This window comes from Cupressus sempervirens, chromosome 8 (assembly GCF_028749045.1).
Source record: "Cupressus sempervirens isolate cs-2001-9-10 chromosome 8, ASM2874904v1, whole genome shotgun sequence".
Lineage (NCBI taxonomy): Eukaryota > Viridiplantae > Streptophyta > Pinopsida > Cupressales > Cupressaceae > Cupressus > Cupressus sempervirens.
This window is the reverse complement of record NC_143125.1, coordinates 509722133-509743556: the sequence shown is the minus strand read 5'-3', so window position 1 is coordinate 509743556 and position 21424 is coordinate 509722133. Positions and strand designations below refer to the sequence as shown.

Sequence of the window (21424 nt, the reverse complement as noted above, 5' to 3'; positions counted from 1 at the left end):
GCAAATACCTAATTTTTCCGTGAAGTGATAAACTTGTGAGAATTACATGCACCTTCAATATTTGTGTGGCTTCAAAGGCCTTAATTTGGGCTTGGTAATTGTGACTTTGCCCCATAACCAAGCCACTACCCTTGAACCTTATTAACAGGTGTTTTATAACCACACAAAGATAGAAAAAACTGCTAAAACACTCTTATCCTCTCTTGATCAAAATAATCATGTATGCTAAGATTGCAGAGAAGTTCACTGAGGAGACTTCAACGTAACATGTGACTTTAGTGTGGATGAGCTCATTTGGTTTGATGTGTGCTGGTTGGTTTGATGTACGCTGGTTGTACAAGGGAACTTATCCTAATTCACTTAGACTTATCAATCTCACCTATCAATAATGTAGCAATATGAGTGCATTAATTATTTCTAGCTTCTGTTTGAAACAAAGAGCAAACGGGATGAGGCTTTAGAAATCTAGAATACTACTTCTACTCTTAATAATGCAAGATCATGTTGAAGTTGTCGTGAAACCAAACCATTCCTAGCTTTTCCAAGCCAACTATAGTTAGAGTGTGCACTCTTCAATGTATGCAAGTGTGAGTTTGAAATTACAAATGCTCATCAAACTCATAAACTACATAAATCAATGATCACCCAATAATTGAACTGAACTGCTCACGATGAGGACCAAACTAACCTTTTACTATTATTTGTTATCAACAAACACCAAAAGGTATGGACACTAGTTTTGTCATTCTTTCAACAACTAGATAATTCATCATCTAATTGACATGTAATATCCCCTCCAACTAGACAATCTAATATTAAATCATAATAACCATTATATCAATTAAATTATTAATAGATAAATGAACAATATATTAAAGTAAAGCAACAATTAAATACTAATCAATTATAAGATTCCATCTAATTAGATATCAAAAACAATCTATATTAACAATTGAATCCTATTATCATATAATTGATTCATAATTATACATCCCAAAATAATAACAAAACAAAAGTAATCCACTGATCACATTTAGGAAATTGGGTGACCCGCATATGATATGGTTTAAATGTTCTAATAAAATATTGATCAGAAACAGCCCATGTGACTCTCTATAATGTGCCTATGTCAGGGGTCCATTTAAGCATGTAATCAATTATAAAATTCTATCTAATTAGATATCAAAAACAATCTATATTAATATTTGAATCCTATTATCATATAATCAATTCATAATTATACATCCCAAAATAATAACAAAACAAAAGTAATCCACCAATCACATTTAGGAAATTGGGCGACCCGCATATGATATGGTTTAAATGTTTTAATAAAATATTGATCAAAAACAACCCACGTGACCCTCTATAATGTGCCTATGTCACAGGTCCATTTGAGCATGTAATCAATCACACCGATTGGTGGGACTCCAAATGTTATATTTAAGAGGGGCGTGGGAGTTTAGAAATGGGGGGATATACATTTTTCTTATTCAGTCATTTACCTATTACTCCCAAGTGTGGGAGTTGAACATGGATAAGACCGCAGAAGGATTGACTTGTCCAACTCAGACCATATCACAAGGTCAAAGGAATCCAAACACACTTAAGGTAAATATGGATGATAATAAATTAATTATTAAGAAGGGTATGAATATTATTTTTTGTGCATAAGTACGATATTATATTTAAGGTATGAATATTTTTAAGGAAGGTATCAATGTTTACTTGACAAATAATTTATATGCAAAGGTACATTTGTTCATGCATAAATATGATGTATTAACAACATGATTAATTGTTAAGATCAATAAAGTCTTTTGGGGAAGAGAGTGACCTTAATAGCTTAAGATCAAGAGAGTTTGTTTGGGAAGAGAGTGATCTTATATGGTTATAAGGCCGGAATATTTTGTTGAAGTTAACATATGCATATGTGATAAGAGCCCAAGATAGAGAATATCTATTCTAGGAAGGACCTTGAAGGGGGCACCTCATAGAAGATAGAGAACCAAGGACCTAGGGTTCCTCAAGAGGGTTATCAATCCCAATATGGAGACGTCTTTAAGGTTAGGGTTAGGATAGAAGATAGAATAGTGAAATATAATTTATTACTGTATAAATCCTAACATCTGTTTTGCACATATTCTTGTCCTCGCTAGTGGGGACATTACAAGTGGTATTAGAGCATGATCTTGCCATCCTGTAGGGTGAAAACGATTATAAGTGTTTCAATCAACAAACTATTGAATGTCTAGGTGATAATTTAGCCTCGAGACATGATTACATAAATGATGAATACAAGAAATATATTGTCAAGATGGGAGAGGTAGAGTAAATCCTCACAAGATAGGTACATTCCAAGATAGGTAAGAACATGATTCCAAAAGCCTTGAGGAAAGATTACAAGATGGGTGTAAACATGCAGTCGCAATACCTTGAGGGAGCCTACTCGTGGATGAGTGTCTACCGCCCTATGACGTTTAAATCTTCATCATCTTAAGGAACGCAAGTAAGAATCATAAAACATTTGAGATCAATATCCAACGATTAAACATATTTCAATTCAAAATGCATATAGACGATCCTCTAAAGAGACCACTAAATGAATCATTAGCTACAAGATATTGAAACTATGAAGCTCAATCATACCGTGTCCTTTGATTATTGAGTCGACAATCAAATTAGGTTTACAATCATTTGGGAAACTCATTCACCTTGACATTATCAAATCTATTTTTCATTATCTAGTCATTAAATTTAAACTAAATGATAAATTGACCATCATCAATCAAACAATTTAACTAAGGTTGAATAGGTGACCTGTCAAAAATAATAAATTACTCTTGGATATAATGTAATAAATCAATCATCCAATGATCAAACACAAACTAACTAATAAATTGATCATCAATTACGCTCAATTAATCAACTAAACTTAAATGAGAAATAATCTTATGCTCACCAAATTAGCATGTAAAATTAAAACTTGAATTACACATAGTACATGCTCATAAACTTATCCTAACTCTTATCATTCGATTCAAATAAGTGAAAATGAGGATTCATTAAAACGAAGAATTTAATTGCTTTAGGATAAGCAATTTCGGGAGGGTAGGACTCTAATATCCCCTCTTATAAGACAATCTAATATTAAATAATAATAATCATTATATCAATTAATAGAAAAATGAATAATATATTAAAGTAAAATAATAATTAAATACTAATCAATTATAGAAATCCATCTAATTAGATATCAATAAAAAACTATATTAATAATCAAATCCTATTATAATATGATTGATTCATAATTATACATCCCAAAATAATAAGAAAACAAAAGTAAACCACCAATCACATTTAGGAAATAGGGAAAACCGCAAATGATATGTTTTAAATGTTTTAATAAAATACCGATTAGAAACAACCCACGTGACCCTCCATAATGTGATTATGTCACGAGTCCATTTAAGGATATCATGGGTCAAGCCGGCTAGAAGGACCCCAAGTGTTATATTTAAGAGGGGCGTGGGAGTTTAGAAATGGAGGGATATACATTTTTGTTATTCAGTCATTTACCTATTACTACCAAGTCTAGGAGTTGAACGTGGGTAAGGCCGCAAAAGGATTGAATTGTCCAAGTTAGACTGTATCGCGCAGTCAAAGGAATCCAAACACACTTAAGGTGTCTGTGGATGATTATCAATTAATTACTAAGTTGCCGGTTCGGGTTCGGTTCCAAGTTCGCGGTTTGAGAACTGGTTCACTGGTTCGACAAAATTTTGGAAAGGGGTTTGGGTTCGTTTGGGTTCATTAGTACAAAAACATGTAAAAATTATAAAAAAATATAAATATATACATCTTTATGAAGCATGAGTTAAAATTAGAATGTAGCATAGTAGCATAAACACATTTAAACAACAAAAACTTTAAAACAGCATAAACAATAACATATCATGGTGATCATACCATCATATAGTAACATAGTTCAATCAACTTCAACATCAAAGATGAAAGATTCAAAACATTTAAAATATCAAGTTCAAGTATCATTGTTTCACGTTCAATGTTTAACAGTAACTAATGGAATGAAAATCTATTAAAATTCTAAATTTTGAGTTCTAAGTTCTTCAATCTTCATCTTCTTCATATTCATCTTCTTCTTCTTCATCTTCTTCTTCATCTCCTCCTTCTCCGCCTCCGCTATTACTTGCACCAAGGCCAATGGGATCTGCAGCAGAATCAACAATGGTATTGGCATCAAAGTCATCAAAATCATCAATCGTAAGCCTAGCAGTGGAAGCATCCAAGTCTGCAATCTCTGCATCTACATCCCACTTCTTTGTCTCCCCTTCTTTGTATACTTGACTCTTGTGCGAAAGAAGGCGCAAGTTGTTATGCACAAATACTACGTTCTCTGCTTTTTTTGATTGCAACCTATTGCGCTTCACCAAGTGGATGAAAGAATAGGTGCTCCAATTTCTTTCTAATGCAGAAGAACTAGCAACCTATAAAGACAACATAAGGTAAGCAATTAAAAAAGAATTAATTCAATCTTATAAAAAAATTCTTTTGAAGATAAAGTAAGCTAATTTTTCAAAAATAAAACTTACTTGTGATATAACTTTGATTGCAAGGGGCTGCAATGTTTGGAATTTTTGGTTATGGAGGTACCACCAAGCATGAGCATCCTTCTTGAACCGATGACGAAGAGCATCATTACTTAGACCTCTAGCATTGACAAACTCTATGAACTCATCCATGATTACATCTCTTATATCATCATTAGGAAATATTCTTCTAAATGTTGCCTAGTACCCGTCAGACACTTCCATATCTCTATATGGTGGCAACCTTCCTGGTAGATCACAATATTGTGAGCTATAGTATTTGGGGGTCAAGGCATAGGAAAGCAAATGTAATGGAGTGGTCACTTTGTTCCATCTTTCATCAATAATTTTTTGCACTTTTTTGAAAAAGGTCTCTTGCGGATCTTGCTCCTCCTCATTTATAACTTGCCTGATCTTCTCAATCATTGAGTCTATGCCATCATAGATCTCTCCAAAGCAAGGCCTATCCATGTCAGTGTACCTAAGCATGTTCATAATGGGCTCGGTGATCTTAAGGAGATCCACACGTTACCACCATGACTCAGCCAATAGCCTATCCTTTATTTTGTTTGCCCTTTCAATGTTCTTTTGCTTCCATACACCCCAATTGTTGCTGATTACCATACCTTGAAGTGCATCTTTCACTTGCACAAGTCATCTTAAGATGATTATATGTGATGCAAAACAGGTCTCAGCTACGTGTGACATAAATTAAAGCAAAAAACAACTATTAGATACATATTTTAGAAAACTAAGAAAAGTATACACATTGGCAATTGCACAAGCAAAATATGAAAAATCAGAAATTGTCAAATATTAAAAATTAAATTACGAACTTGAGTTCAAGTTCATTTACCTTCAATAGCTCCAATTTTGAGTAGTTCCTGAAAAGAGATTGAGTCATGTGGTGGTTTGTGACAAACATTTGTATGTCCTCAGCCTCTTCATACACTATTTTGATCCACTCAATTTGGTTCCCAATCTTTTGTAGCATAAGATTGAGTGAATGGACTGCACAAGGTGTCCAAAAGATATGTTGATATCGTGATTCAACCAACAAACCTGTTGCTCTACAATTCTTTGCGTTGTCCATTATGACTTGGACAACATTTCTTGCACCCACTTGTTCAATGGCCTCAATTAGGATATCAGCAATAAATGGCCCATCTTTTACTTTGCCCTCACAATCCACCGCTTTCAGAAACATTGCCCCTTTAGGGGACACCGCAAGGACATTGAACAAGGGACGGTTCCTAGAATCCTTTCAGCCATCTGAAACAATTGTCACCCCTGTCTCAACCCATGAGTCCCTTACGGGCTTCAATTGATTTTCACCCTATTGGACCTCATCATCCAACAAGGTGATGCGCACTTTCTCATACCTGGGGCCATAATACCCTTTTGGAGCTTCATTGGCACCCCTCAACATGTCCTTCCAAAATGGAGAGCAGACAACATTAAAAGACAACCCATTTGCATACACGCATCTTCGCACCTTACTGTCAGCAATTTCCCGGGCCTTATTTTGAAAAGAAGTTTCTAGTGGCCCCTTTCTTTTGTGTACAATGGGGATAGATTCAGTGTCAGTGTCCATTGCAGTACTGAAGAGGGGGTGGTCTTGTACTATAACATTTGAGGGGGGTTGCATTCCCTTTGCTCTTTTACTTTTATTGCTATTGAGTTCTATCGACCTGCATCCTTCTCTCTCTTCTGCTGCCTCATGCTCTTCAATATGTTTTAACACAATGTGATTTGGTATAGGGACACCATTTTTGCCAGGCATTTCTTGACTCCTCTTCTAGTATAACCACATAAATGACCTACCCCACGATAATAAAAACTATTTCCTTCTACACCACATTCTCGACATCTCCAATGGAATGCACCACCTCCTGGAATAGGTTTTATAATGTCTAAATACTTCCATAGAGGAGAATCAAAGTTGGGTTCCATTCTTTGTTCGGTGTTGCCTATTGATGAAGAGGTAGATGACATTCCTTTCGGACCTTTTCCTATGGCAAGAAATTAGATACATGTTCATAATCTATATGCAAGAAAATTACAAATTTTGGAATAATGGAAAAGATTCAAGAACATATGAAGATTGAAAGAGAAATGAAAAAATGGAAAAACTAGAACAAAAACAATAGCAAATGAAATAAGATGTTACCTTTTGGTCCTTTTCCAGCCATTGCAAGTTTGCAAATGTGTATGAATGATGCACAAACACTTGAAGAACACCAACAAATCAATCTTCAAACTCCTCCTTGCACAACCGGATGCTTGCTCAAAAACTTATGTGCTCTCCTTCAAGGCAAAATAACCTATTTAGAGACATCAAATGACAATGAGAGGGCACAAAACCAATTAATAACACCTTTTTAGGTTACATGGACGCCAAAAAATAATCCAAAATTGCAAATAAAACAGTCAAAATGACCTTGGTTCGAATTTTTGGACATGGTTCGCCTGGGTTCGAACCAGATCGAACCAAGCCTGCAAAAAAGGACCTTGGTCAAACCAAGTTCAAACCAGACCCGAACTTGGAACCAGTTCAAACCAGTTCATGGTGCGGAGAGGGGGGGGGAGGTACCTGCGCAACCTAGATTAATTATTAAGAAGGGTATGAATATATATTTAGTGCATAAGGAAGATATTATATTTAAGGTATGAATATTTTTAAGCAACGTATCAATATTTACTAGAGAAATAATTTTATATGCAAAGGTACATTTGTTGATGCATAAATATGATGTATTAACAATATAATTAATTGTTAACATCAAGAGAGTCTTTAGGGGAAAGGAGTGATCATAATATCTTAAGATCAAGAGAGTCACTTTGGGAAGAGAGTGATATTAATATGCTCATAAGGTCAGAATATTCTATTGAAGTTAACATATGCATATTTACTATGGTAACTAGATAGAGAATATCTATTATAGGAAGGACCTTCAAGGGAGCACTTCATAGAAGATGGAGAAGGAACCAAGGACCTAGGGTTTCCTCAAGAGGGTTATCAATCCTGATATGGAGACGTCTTTATGGTTAGGGTTAGGATAGAGGGAAGAAAAGAGAAAAATAATTAATTATTGTATAAAACCTAACATCATTTTTGCAAGTATTCTTTTCCTCGGTAGTGTGGACATTATAAGTGGTATCAAAGCACAATCTTGCCATCATGTAGGGTGAAAATGATTGTTAGCATTTCAATCAATAAACTATTGAATATCTAGGTGATAATTTAGCCTCGAGATATGTGTTGGGTGGATACTTTGCAACCGATAGTTTTGTAAAAAATTCAGTCACAAAATAGGATGACCAACTATAGTGTGTGAGACAGAGTCTCTCCTACCTTAAAGGGAAGGCTACCCCTTCTAATCGTTCCTTGGATCAACTTAAGGTAAGCAAGAAGTTGAGAGATTTGTGATGGATGTTACTAATATTCTTTCTTCCTAACTTTCAGGTAAGAATTCATTTATCCACGCAGTGAATAATGGGCAAGATGAAATCTCTAACTACACTTCTATCTAGTAGCTAGAAATGGTGATACCAATAAACTAACACTAACTCAAAGGCTAATTGAAAGAGTACCAATTTGGCTCTAGGTCCTATTTTAATCTATTCTAAAAGAAAAGCCTCTACCATTGGGGCGGAAACACTTCCAAAAGTAGATGAACTCTAACTATTTTATATGAATTTGAGATGGTAATACAAGCTACAATAAAAGCTTCTAGTCTCTGTATCACCACAATCACTCACAGTCAAAGCTTCAGCTCCAATTGCTTCGTATCTCACTATGCTCTATTATTGAACACATAATCATAACATGAATCAAAGATAATAGACAATTGCAGTCAAAGCTTCTAATTTTCTTGATCACAATTACTTCCACTCAAAGCTTTGAATTCAATTGCTTCTTTTTATAGATTTTTCTCCCAAATTCGTACTACACAATCAAAGCTATGCTTGCAAAAGTATGGCAAAGCTTTCATGCATACAGCAAAAGATGATTTTTACAATGAGGGGTCACCCCTTTATATAGGCAAAGGAGTTGAGAAAAAGGAGAAAAGGTGGGAGCAACTCAACCAACTTCGACCTTTTCTAACTAAACGAGAGAAATTATTTGATTACATGTCATTACACATGTAAATCGTATTACATGTAATTACACATTTTCATGTAATACCTCCTCTTCAATTACAAACATGAAATAACAAGAACAACAAAAATCGAAGAGAAATGAAACAATCCTAGGGGTTGTTTTGAAGGGCATTGTACTTGGCGATGTTATCCCGGATCATCACAAGATTGGGAGTTCCTATATTTTGTGTCACTACATTCACCTTGATAACAATGGTGTTGCATCTTTTGATAGTCTCTGACTCTCTTTGATGAATTGTCCATTGTCATTTGAAAACTTGATGTGATCAAGCTTTTTCTCGTTCGAGTTGTCATGAATTCTCCTTTGTAGATTAGCACATTCTGGAACCTCTACCACTTTGAAAACCTTCTTGAAGGTGTCCGGATGTAATCTCGGAATAAACCTCTATCAGCACTTTTAACTCTCTTTTTTTAAGTAAAGTGCTTGGCACATGGGAATGTGTGCAAAATGATAACTTTTGACTTTAAAAGTGTGACCTTTAGTCAAAAACAAGTTCTCTGGATGTCATTACACATAAGGTGAATTACATGTAAAACGAACATGCATTTAGGTTCAGAAGATGGAAATGTGTGTAAACAGGAACAAAGGATGAGATTGCATGTAAATGTTGATGGAGGGTGAGATTACAAGTAACTGCATGTGGAGAATGACATGCAATGTGTCAGAACATGGAAAGTGGAATTACATGTAATTGCTCTTGAAGTGTAATTGCATATGAAAGGAATGGATGCAGTGTGTCTTCGCACGTAATGGAGAATATGGAATGAAACGACGCACTTGCACAAAGAGGTGGAAGGTGGAGTGAAGTGAAACGTGCTCAAGTTCTTGGGAAAGAACTTGCAATTTCTTCCGAAAGAAGTAAAATGAGAAAGAAGACAAACAAACAACGAAAACAAGCACAAAACAAACACATGCTTTTGGTCTTACACTCAAACATGTCAACAAGCAAGTTACTTCAAAATGCAAATTTGAATTTGGAGTTTGGGAAAAATCCAAAAGTGTGAAAATGAGAGTTTTCATCATTTTTAAAGAAAAAATGTACTTCTCATAGCATATATATCAACAAGTATGCAACTTCAAGCTAAAATATGCATGGAAATAGCAAGATAAACATGAATTGATCAGCAAATTTATAAATGTCCACTTACTTGGAGATTAAAGAGCCAAAATAGAAAGAATTATAGATTTAAAGACTAATTCTCCTCCAAATCCGGATTCTCAAACAATAATTTGACTTCTTCCATACTTCCATTTAATAAATATTAATGAGCAATGAAGGGTCAAATTTGACATAATGCAGAAAACGTGGTCTCCAAAGGCAATAGCCTGCATTCAAACTCAAAAACGACCTCTATTGATCCAAACATATGGGCAAGAAATACCATTTTTTGAGTTTTTTCATCAAAAACATGCCCTTTTCATGCAAAAATCTGGGTCGTTTTTGCAAAAACGTGGCCAAAAAAAGCAAATAAATTGATCTTTTTTACTTGTGAATGCAAAAACGTCTTACCCAAATGCATATACATGTATCCAAATGCAAAAACGTGGCTTCAAAAAGCATAAAAATTGATAATAAACCCAAGTTTCTGGGCGTTTTAAGCAAAATCGTGGTTCATAAATGGGATGAAATGAAGCTTTTTTTACATCTAAAGGAAAAAAATGTGTTCTTCAATAGTATATATATGGATCAAAACCTCAAAACGACTTCTATTTGAGCCAAAAACTGATCAAAACTGCCCCAAATCTTGGCGCTTTTCACAAAAACGTGGCTCAAATATGCAAAAATATGAGTCACTTTTGTCTTGGATATGAAAAATCATGACCCCCAAATGCACATATATGCATTAAAACTCAAAAACGCCCCTCTTGTAATGGATTTTAAGCCATTATATGGGCAGATCTAAGCATTTTTGATGAAAAAAGTGTTCTTGGGCAAAGAAAACATCAAGGTTTTTGCCCTTGAATCTTCAATTTCGGGTTTCATGAAAACAATGCATGTTTTAAATGCAAATCGCACCTTTTAGATGCAATTACATGTTTTAAAATCATCAAAAGTGACTCCATAACAAAATCACACCTTTTTGGTGTAATTGCATGTTTTGAAAACACTGAAATATGCATGTCTCACCTTTTGGGAGTCACTACATGTTTGAAAACACATAAATATGCATGTCTCGCCTTTTGGGGGTCATTGCATATTTTAAAATACATGTAATGACAAGTTATATGTGTTTTCAAATGGTATTTTCATTCAAAATCACACCTTTTTGGTGCAATTGCATATTTTGATAAAAATGTGCTTGTAGACATGTTATGCTCAACTTAAGTGATGAATTAAGCACATGTAAATTTAATTTTTGAAGAAATATTACTCAAATGGGTCATAAATAATATTAACACTATATAGATCAATATATAATGTGCAAATATCATTTTAAAAGTTATATTTACTAAGATGTTTTGAATTAAAACTTAAAAATTAAATTAAACTATATAGTTAATAGTCACTTAAGTGAAAAATTAAAAAGCAACTTAAAAATGACATAAAGTGCTCTATAGTTATATTAAGAGAAAAATTAAAATGATAAAATAACTTAAAAACATAACATAAAGTGAATTTATCTTATATTTTTCAAAAGGTGAATGTCAACTTAAAAATATAACATGTTATTCTTAATTCGTGCAATTGTGCCTAAAAGATCAACTTTTTGAGCACTAAAATCATCATATCTTTTGATTGCCAACTCTAATTAAGCCCCAAATTAGATCGAATTAAAGGGAAAACCGAAAGCCAACAAACACACACTCAATAATGAGAAAAATGATGTTGAAGACATCAAACATCAAGCATAGGCTTGACAAACAGAAAAAACAGAAATTAAACAATGAAATAAACTTAGAGAAATGCAAAACTAAGTTGAAAAACTTTCATACTGTTATCCACATTTTGTGGTGACAAAATGCAGGACAACAACTGGCTTTGTCTGGGGAATGTTACTCATTTGTTCTTGGAAAGAAAGAGTGACATAGAACCCAGTTCTCTAAGTGCCTTCATCTACTCCATTGGGCTATAGAGTCAAGCGACCAAAAACAAAAACTAATCTAACGCAACTAAAACAAAGCAAATCTACTAAAACAAAAATGTGGAAGCACACTTATTAACAATAAAGAAAAACCTACCTAATTAAAACTAGCCAAAAATGCACACTCTTAGATGAAACCATTTACTGGCTCAACAAAATAGCTACCTTTTTTCAGTAGCTTGCATGTTCACATGCAATTTCGTATTGATGAAATGCAAACAGCTAGAGCAATGATGTCAGTGCCTGATGTAACAACACCTAGAAGAGACGGAAGAATTCACCTTTTTGAGATGAATCATGTGTATTGTTGCTCCAAGATACATTCATGAATTGAAACTACTCCCCTAGAACTGAGAACTCTTCTTTGACATCTTCTTTGATAGTATTTTCATGTTTAGGTACATGTGGAAACTTTAGCTTTCCATTAACCTCCAACCAAGCAAGATGTCGTATTGGACATCCTCTTGATCATATAAATTTCGAGTTCTTTACAACTACAACTTGCTTGACTGGGTCATCAATTACTGCTACCTCAAGATGCTCAAGAAAACCTTGTTCATGTGATTTTAGTAAGGACGTGCTTGCACTACATAACTGAACATATTGCTCACAAACTTTTGACTTCGGAAAGACTTTATTGCTTATGAAAAGTTCTTTCTCAAGCCTTGGGGTAGAACATTTATGCAAAGTGTTCCCAAGGTCATGACCTTAAGACACAAAAACATCATGTTCATCTTGATCAGCACTTGCTTCCATATCCCCTTTTATAACGTGATTATTGGAAGAAAAAATTCCTTAACCTTTTTATCTTTGGCATTCTGAGACTACGTACACCAGATATGAGAGTCGCCAACTATGTCTTCTTCCCTTTCCTGGAAGAGTCGCCAACTATGTCTTCTTGCCTTTCCTGGAAGAGAATACCAAGACCAATAGCTTCAAATACAGGATGCTTCACTACTATCTTCGCTAGTAGTGCTTCCATTGCAAGCTTCTTCAATGGTGAAACCAAGTTTTGTCGATTCCGAACAATAAAACTATGAGGAATAGTTGGAAGAGACCTCCTTTGTACATCTTCATAGAACATGCCTTGAGTTATTTTCTTTTTGAGGGCAAGTAACTCATTTGCTAACCTTTGCACTACAAGATCCGTTCTTGCACTTAAAGAAGATGAATTTGAAGAATGATCACTTTCTTCAAATCCTCTTGCTCCAATTCTTATCTTCCCAACAAGGATAAGATTATCTTCAATTTCAATTGCCAATGACTGTGCAACTGTGAGAGTAGTTGGGGTTCTCTACTTAATAGAAAACTGACTTTGGGAATTTGAGCACTAACAAAGAAACACTTCAACTTTGCAGTTGTAGGTTGAACAACAACTGGAACCATTCGTTTCAATTTGTTGAAATGAGCAAAAGATTCACGCATAGGCACATGAGATGTCTTCTTCAACTGAGCAAGTTGGGCCAACAATGCATGGGCATCTTCGGGAGGCTTGAACCTTTCCTCAAACTTGGCTATGAGAGTAGCCCAATCTATCATAGTACATCGTGGTAAATGGTAAAACCAATCAGCAGCCACACCTAGTAGATTTTCCATGAACAACCTTACTAACACGTCCTTGTATTCAATAGCATGAACACCGCATGTAATGTAGAAAGCAGCAATATGCTCATGAGGATGTTGTTCATCATCGAAAAACTTGGAAATGTTCTTTTGTGAGCCATCAGGAAAATCATGTAGAGGTCGAGCTATATTCAACGATCCAAAAGCATTTCCCCAAGGACCTTTGACCATTTACATGTCCTTGATAAATGCGTTAAACAATTACAATGAATATTTATTATGAAAAAGGACGCCGGTATACTTCAAATGAAAGCATGAGGCTCTCAAATGTGTGTTGTATTCCCAGCAAAGTCACCAAAAAACTGTTGCGTGGATATTTTGCAACTGACAGTTTTGTGAAAAATCTAGTCACTAAATAGGATGACCAGCCATAGCATGTGAGACAAAGTCTCTCCTACCTTAAAGGGAAGGCTCCCCCTTCTCAACATTCCTTGGATCAACTCAAGGTAAGCAAGAAGTTAAGAGATATGTGAGGGATGTTACTAATATTCTTTCCTCTTAACTTTTAGGAAAGAATCCACTTACTCGTGGAGTGAATAATGGGCAAGATGAAATCTCTAACTACACTTCTATCTAGTAGCTGGAAACAGTGACACCAATAAATTAACACTAACTCAAAGGCTAACTGAAAGCGTACCAGTTTGGCTCTAGGTCTTGTTTTAATCTATTCTATAAGAAAAGCCTCTACCATTGGGGCACAAAGACTTCCTGAAGTAAGGGAATTCTAACTATTTTTCACAAATTTAAGATGGTAATACAAACTACAATCAAAGCCTCTAGTCTATGTATCACCACAATTGCTACCAGTCAAAGCTTCGGCTCCGATTGCTTTTTAACTCACTATTCTCTATTATTGAACACACAATAATAACATGAATCAAAGACAATAGGCACAAATTACAGTCAAAGCTTCTAATTTGCTCTATCACAATCGCTTCCAGTCAAATCCTTCGAATTCAATTGCTTCTTTTTATTCACTTTTCTCCCAAATTCATACTACACAATCAAAGTTATGATTGCACAAGTATGGCAAAGCTTTCTTGCATACAACAAAAGTTGATTTTTACAATGAGGGGGCACTCCTTTATATAGGCAAAAAAGTTGAAAAAAAGGAGGAAAAAGTGGGACCAACTCAACCAACTTTGACCTTTTCTAACTAAACAAGAGAGATAATTGGATTACATGTCATTACACATGTAAATTGTCTTACATATGATTACAAATTTTCATAGAATACATCCTCTTCAATTACAGACATGAAAGAAGAAGAAGAAGAAAGATGGAAGAGCAATGAAACAATCCTAGGGATTATTCTGAAGAGCCTTGTACTTGGTGATGCGTTCCTAGATGATCACAGGATCAAGACTTCTTGTATTTTGTGTCACTGCATTCACCTTGATAACTATGGTGTTGCGTCTTTTGATAGCCTCTGACTCTCTTTCATGAATTGTCTGTTGTCATTTGAAAACTTGATGTGATCAAGCTTTTTCTTGTTCAAGTTGTCATGAATACCCCTTTGTAGATTGGCACATTTTGGAATCTCTAACACTTTGAAAACCTACTTCAAGGTGTCTGGATATAACCTCAGAATAACTTTCTATCAGCACCATTAACTTCTTTTTTGAAGTAAAGTGCTTGGCGTATGGGAATTCGTGCAAATGATAGCTTTTGACTTTAAAAGTGTGACCTTGAGTCAAAAACGAGTTCTCTGGATGTCATTACATGTAAGGTGAATTACATGTAAAATGAGCATGCATTTAGGTTCAGAAGATGGAAATGCGTGTAAACGGGAACGAAGGATGGGATTGCATGTAAATACGGATGGACGGTGAGATTACATGTAATTGCATGTAGAGAATGACATGCAGTGTCATAACATGGAAAGTGAAATTACACGTAATTGCTCTTCAAGTGTAATTGCATATGAAAGGAATGGATGAAATGTGCCTTGGCATGTAATGGCATATATGGAATGAAACGATGCACTTGCACGAAGAGCTGAAAGGTGGAGTGAAGTAAAATGTGCTCAAGTTCTTGGGAAAGAGTTTGCAATTTCTTCCAAAAGAACAAAAACGTGAAAGCAAACAAACAATGAAAACAACCATAAAACAAACACATGCCTTGGTCTTAGATTCCAACATATCAACAAGAAAATTATTTCAAAATGCAAATTCGAATTTGGAGTTTGGGAAAAATCCAAAAGTGTAAAAATGAGAGTTTTCGTCATTTTTAAAGAAAAATTGCACTTTTAATGGCATATATATCAACAAGTGTGCAACTTCAAGCTAAAATATGCATGGATATAGCAAGATGAGCATGACTTGATGAGCAAGTTTGAAAATGTCTACTTAGAAATTAAAGAGCCAAACTAGCAAGAATTATAAACTTGAAGACTAATTCTCCTCCAAATCTGGATTCTCAACTTTCGTGCTTGCATTCAATAAATATTAATGAGCAATGAAGGGTCAAATTCGACATGAGAATACAAAAAATGTGGTCTCCAAATGCAATAGCATGCATTCAAACTCAAAAACAACCTCTATTGATCCAAACATATGGGCTGGAAATGCCATTTTTTGAGTTTTTCAACAAAAATGTGTCATTTTCATGCAAAAATCTGGGTGGTTTTTGCAAAAACGTGGCCAAAAAATGCAAGTAAATTGATCATTTTTTACATGTGAATGCAAAAACGCCTTCCCCAAATGCATATACATGGATCCAAATGCAAAAACGTGGCTTCAATACGCATAAGAATTGATAAAATACCCAAATTTCTCAGCGTTTTTAACAAAACATGATTCCTAAAAGGCATGAAATGAAGTTTTTTTGACATCTAAAGGCAAAAAATGTGTTCTTCAATAGTATATATGTGGATTGAAACCTCAAAACGACTTCTATTTGAGCCAAAAAGTGATCAAAACTGCCCCTAATCTGAGCGTTTTTCACAAAAAAGTGGTTCAGATATGCAAAAATACGAGTCATTTTTTTCTTCGATATGAAAAGTTATGACTCCCAAATGCATATATATGCATTAAAACTCAAAAACGCCCCTCTTGTAATGGATTTTAAGCCATTATATGGGCAGACCTACGACTTTTTTATGAAAAACGTGTTCTTGGAGGAAGAAAACATCAAGTTTTTTGCCCTTGAATCTTCAATTTCGGGTTTCATGAAGACAATGCATGTTTTAAATGCAAATCACACCTTTTAGATGCAATTACATGTTTTAAAATCATCAAAAGTGACTCCATAACAAAATCACACCTTTTAGGTGTAATTGTATGTTTCGAAAATACTCAAATATCCATGTCTCACCTTTTGGGAGTCGCTGCATGTTTTGGAAAGACATAAAATATGCATATCTCCCCTTTAAGGGGTCATTGCATATTTTAAAATACATGTAATGACATGTTTTATGTGTTTTCAAATGGCATTTTCATTTAAAATTGCACCTTTAGGGGGTCATTGCATATTTTAAAATACATGTAATGACATGTTTTGTGTTTTCAAATGGCATTTTCATTCAAAATTGCACCTTTTGGGTGCAATTGCATATTTTGATGAAAATGTGCTTGTAGACATGTTATGCACAATTTAAGTGATGAATTAAGCACATATCAATTTAATTTTTGAAGAAATATTACTCAAATGGGTCATAAATAATATTTACACAATATAGATAAATACATAATGTGCAAATATCATTTTAAACGTACCATTTACTAAGATGTTCTAAATTAAAACTCAAACATTAAATTAAACTATATAGTTAATATAGTCATTTAAGTGACAAATTAAAAAGCAACTCAACTTAAAAAAATAACATAAAGTGCCCTATAGTTAGTTTAAGTGAAACAATTAAAATGATAAAGTAATTTAAAGACGTAAAATAAAGTGAATTTATGTTATATTTTTCAAAAAGTGAATGTCAACTTAAAAACATAACATGGTATTTTTAATTCATGCAATCGCACCTAAAAAATCCACTTTTTTAGCACTAAAATGGTCATATGTTTTGGTTGCCAACTCTGATTAAGCCCTAACTTATATTGAATCGAAGGGAAAACCGAAAGCAATAACTTGAGTAAAACCAAAGAACCGAAAGCCAACAAATACACACTGAAAAACAAGAAAAAGTATGTTGAAGGCTTCAAAAATCAAGCATAGGCTCGACGAATAGAAAAACTAAAAAAACTTGACGAAAGCTTTCAGTAAAAGGATTCATTATATCAATTGGAATTGATTGGTTGATCAATACTAACCAATTAAAAAACGAAATAGACCCAAAGAAATGCAAAACTAATTTGAAAAATGATCATATTGGTTACCCACATTTTGAGGTGACAAAATGCAAGACAACAATATAATTACATAAATGATGAATATATGTTCATGAATACAAGTAATTTATTGTAAAGATGGGAGAGGTAGAGTAAATCCTCATGAGATAGACAGATTCCATGATAGGTAAGAACATGATTCCAAAAGCCTTGAGGAAACATTCCAAGATGGATATGAACATGCAGTCCCAATACCTTGAGGGCGCCTACTTGTAGATGAGTGTCTTGCTAACTGTGATATTTAAATTTTCATTCTCTTAAGGAAGGCATGTAAGAATCATAAAACATTTGAGATCAATATCCTAACTATTAAACATATTTCAATTCAAAATGCATATTAATGATCCTCTAAAGAGACATTGAATGAATCATCAACTACAAGATATTTAAACTACGAAGCTCAATCATACCTATCCTTTGATTATTGAGTCAACAATCAAATTAGGTATGGAACCATTTAAGCAACTCACCCACCTTGACATTATCAAATCTATTTCTCATTATCTAGTCATCAAATTCAAACCAAATGATAAATTGACCACCATCATTCAAATAATTTAACTAAGGTTGAACAGGTGACTCGTCAAAACTAATAAATTACTCTTGGATATAATGTAATATATCAATCATCCTATGATCAAACACAATCTAACTAATAAATTGATCATCAATTACACTCAATTCATCAACTAACCTTAAATGAGAAACAATCTTATGCTCACCAAATTAGCATGTAAATTAAAAGTTGAATTACACATAGTACATGCTCATAAACTTATCCTAACTCTTATCATTTGACTCAAATGAGTGAAGTTGAGGGTTCATTCAAACAAAGATTCTAATTGCTTTGAACAAGGAATTTCCGAAGGGTAGGACTTTAATATCCCCTCTAATAAGACAATCTAATATTAAATCATTATAATTATTGTATCAATTAATAGATAAATTAATAATATATTAAAGTAAAATAATAATTAAATACTAATCAATTATACAATTCCATCTAATTAGATATCAATAAGAATTGATATTAATAATCAAATCCTATTATCATATGATTGATTCATAATTATACATCCCAAAAAGATAATAAAAACAAAAGTAATCCACCAATCACATTCAGGAAATCGAGCAACCCGCATATGATATAGTTTAAATGTTTTAATAAAATACCGATCAGAAACTACCCATGTGACCCTCCATAATGCACCTATGTCACGGATTCATTTAAGATTGTTATTTTTTATTTTGGATATATTGCAGTGGCGGCATAATGTCTAAGCCTGGGAGTAGTTCATCTAAGCCCAACTATGACCCAACTGTAGTCCATCTTAGAGTCCAAAGGATAAGTTTTGAAAACATACAATCCTTGGATCAAAAAAGAAGCTATGTGTTGGGATTCTAGTGTCAAATATAGTGGGAAGGGCATTGGGCGTATTAACCAATGGAAATGTCACCTTGCACCCCAAGATGTCATACATGAAATACAAGCTTATTTAGAGAAATTTGAAGAAAAAAAGAGTTAAAAAAGAAGCATATGGAAAAAATAACAAACCTTGGTTGAGGGTCGTCTTCAAATCTTCATTCTCGTTTTCCTCCATCTAGTAGTGGTACTACAAGCGTGTTCTTTAGGCCTCAGATTCATAACAAGAAATCCATATTAGATTCCCTTTTGGTTCCATGCAGGACTCTGGATGTCAAACCATCGCTTGAAACCATGGGTTGGAACAACGAGAACCATGAGGCTAAAAAAATGACACTTTGAGATTTATGGTTCTACAACAACCTTCCATTTAATACAGCAAGGTACTTATTATTTTAATTTCTATACGTTGATTTTCTTACTTTAAAAACTCAAAAGTACACCACATTGATTATTTTAATTGTAATGTTCCTGAGGAGCTTGTGAATCTTTTGCAAGGCTCATGTGATGTGGTATGAAGAAACTAGGAGTTCATATGGCAACAATCCTGCCCATACAATAGGGTATTATGTTTGTACTACAAGATTGAGGGTCATATAGAGAGATAGAATGGTTGTACGGTAGGACCGTATGGTGTGAATAGAATACCCCCTCACCTTATACAATGGTCAACGGCTTTAGCATATAGTAATAGTGGTGGTCAATTATTGTACATGGTGGAGTATATTGTACAGTAGACGTATGTTGTACGATGGATCCAAGCACCCAATGGGGCGTCGTATAGTTATCTAGTTGTTTTCATAAAGTTATATAAAAACACCGTAATTCTTCAAAAGTGGAGTGTGTTCCCAATTATTTATCCTCTATGTTCTCTATAATTTGCAGACCTGTTTTCTTCCTACACAAGTGATCCCAAAATTATGATACCAAAAAGAGAAGACATAATTATACTGTGCCAAATTGACACAAGACTGAACACTGAACTGTTCGTCACTGAAATACCAATGACACAAATAAAATTTCAGGTAATGATAACACTTCAGATTACAATGGGCTGAGAGCAAAGCAAAATAGGACGAGTTAATCCCACCAAAACTACGAATGTCAACTAAGGAGCATCTTTCACCTCAGAAATGACAAAATACAGATCTCCCATTGAGTTTCACATATACAAAGCAAATATCAAGTTCACATACCTGCAAAGAAAACAATCATGACCTTATATATGGCTTCGAAGAAATGTCCAAAAGGATACAAAAGTTGCTAACACGGCCAATATGCTAAACAAATAACAATAATAAGGGCCCCAAAGATAATAAAAAATTAATGTTGAGGTCAAACATACAAAAAATATTTATTTTATTTAATTAGTAATATCGGGGACATCACAATCCTCCTCGCTCAAAAATTGCTTGACCTCAAGCAATTTGCAGAGTTTGATACTCAAGAATTTGCTCACCTTCCTAGGTGGCATCCTCAATTGATAGATTCCTCCATTGCACAAGGAATTCCTTGACTATACATGACCTCAACCTCTTCTCTCTAGCCTTGATGATCTCAGCCAGCTCTAAAAATAGTTTCCCTTCCTCATTAATGGGTGAAATTTCCTTCGACAGAGTAATATGTTGTCTGATGGCCTTCTTTAGACACGACACATAAAAACATTTTGGATCTGACTCCCTTCAAAAAGTTGCAATTCATAGGCAACTTCGCCGAACATTACAACCACTTTGTTTTTTTCATAAAGATGCGACTTCAACTTCTCCTTACCAAATGCCTTTAGGGAGGATTGCCTGACATGTAATTCGTCCAATAGCTCATTGATCTTGGGAATGGGATAAATATTTTGGATAGTCTTTTTGATCAATGCGCAATAGTCTACGCACATCTAGAGGGATCCATCCTTCTTTATAAGTAATACCGATGATGCAAAAGGACTCAAATTGGGCTTGATCCATCCTTTGTCGAAGAATTCCTAGATCGTCTTCTTTCTCTCATCCTTAAACTTCATAGGATGGTGGTAGGGTGGAGTGATGGTGAGCTTGGCTTCTTCCTCCAACTTACTAATGTGCTCAAAGCTGCAGTGTGGAGATATGCCAGGTGGGATGCCAACAAAGATCATGCTTTGTGTATCCAACACTGTCTGAAGCTCCAAATCTTGCTAGCAAGTCTATTGCCCC

The 21424-nt window shown here is 34.3% G+C and overlaps 1 protein-coding gene across 12 annotated transcripts in view; it reads right to left on the bottom strand.

The window, feature by feature from the left end:
• The window catches only part of LOC149543430 (uncharacterized), a 176447-nt gene that overhangs the window by 31556 nt on the left and 123467 nt on the right, over window positions 1-21424 (bottom strand). The window lies entirely within an intron of this gene.